This window comes from Manis pentadactyla, chromosome 9 (genome assembly GCF_030020395.1).
Source record: "Manis pentadactyla isolate mManPen7 chromosome 9, mManPen7.hap1, whole genome shotgun sequence".
In the NCBI taxonomy this organism is placed as follows: Eukaryota; Metazoa; Chordata; class Mammalia; order Pholidota; family Manidae; genus Manis; species Manis pentadactyla.
The window spans coordinates 17,808,111-17,809,642 of record NC_080027.1 but is presented as its reverse complement, the minus strand read 5'-3'; the positions used below and the strand labels follow the sequence as shown (position 1 = coordinate 17,809,642).

Genomic DNA, 1,532 nt, shown 5'->3' with positions numbered 1-1,532 from the left:
CTAAGCCCTAAAATGCACCTCATAATGATTCCATGACAGCATTCTTTTCTTCCATCTGCTCAGGGCATCTCTGATTTCCTTGTTCCTCAGGCTGTAGATCAGTGGATTTAGCATGGGGATGATAACAGTGTATACAACGGAAGCCAGTTTGTCTTGGCTCAGAGAATCATCAGAGCCAGGGCGCAAGTAGACAAAGGCACCTGAGCCAAAGAAGAGGGTCACTGCCATCAGGTGAGAAGTGCAGGTGTTGAAGGCCTTGGTCCTGCCTTCAGCAGAAGTGATCCTCAAAATGGTGGCAACGATATAACCATAGGATATCATGATAATCAGGACAGATGTGAGTCCAAAGATCACTGTGAGCACAGAGGTCATGATTTGAAAGAAAAAGGTATCAGAGCAGGACAGGATCCGCAGTTGGGGGAGATCACAGAAGAAGTGGTTGATGATGTTTGGCCCACAGAAATGGAGCTGAACTAAGGCACACAGTTGGATAAATGGGCCAAGGAACCCGGTGATACAAGATCCTGCCACCATCTGCACACAGAGGGTGGGGGACTTGATGGCAGTGTAGAACAGAGGATTGCAGATGGCAGCATATCGATCATAGGCCATGGCTGCCAGGAGGCAGCACTTGGTCAGGCCCAGGCTGGAGAAGAAGAAGTACTGCATGGTGCACCCCACAAAGGAGATGGATTTCTGCTTCTGGAAGAGTCTGCCAGCATCTTGGGAGCTGTGGAAGAAACATGACAAATATCTAAAAAGGCAAGTGCTGGTGAAGAAATACATGGGTGTGTTCAGGTAAAAGTCCATTTTGATCAGGGTGATGAGACCCACATTCCAGAACACTGTGGTGAGCTAGATCCCTAGGAATATTGAAAAGAGGACTTCTGTAAGCCTTGGAAATTCAGAGAATCCCAAAAGGATAAACCTGGTAACTGTAGTGCTATTTCTTCCTGCAGCCATTGTCATGGCGCTTCTGAGATCTGATGGAAATAACAAAAGAAATCTCATGTTATTCCAGTATCCTCAGGCAACTAAAATTAAAGTTAAATGCATGATGTTACCCTGTTATTCAGTCTTCTAGTTAAATGATTGCCCTGCAAACAATATAACAACAACAAAAAAAGAAACTGCTCATGTACATTTTTATGTCTTTATTTTCAGAATCTTTTTATTAAGTACAACCTACATAGTGAAAAGGACATCCTTGTAAGTGTAGATCCCCATCTACATTTAAAAAAATGTATCTGGAAACACCTACTCCACTGATGATGAATGAATAGGGGCAGTGGAGCAAATGAAATCTATGCAAGAATTCTAAAGTAAAAGAGAAACTAAATGTTATATTGAGATCAGACACAGAGCACTAATCACACAAACTAACAACTAGTAATGCTAACAATGCTGGCTAAAATATTTTAGAAATCTACTTAAGTGCATCAATTAATTGGTCTTTAAAATGCTAAATACTGTTTAAAGCAAATACTAAGTGAAAACGAGAGGCCAGTGAGGTAGCAAAACAATAAACTTGG

The 1,532-nt window shown here is 41.9% G+C and overlaps 1 pseudogene; it reads right to left on the bottom strand.

The window, feature by feature from the left end:
• On the bottom strand, window positions 1-963 carry LOC118909727 (olfactory receptor 1440-like; annotated as a pseudogene).
• Between the last annotated feature and the right edge of the window lie 569 nt (window positions 964-1,532).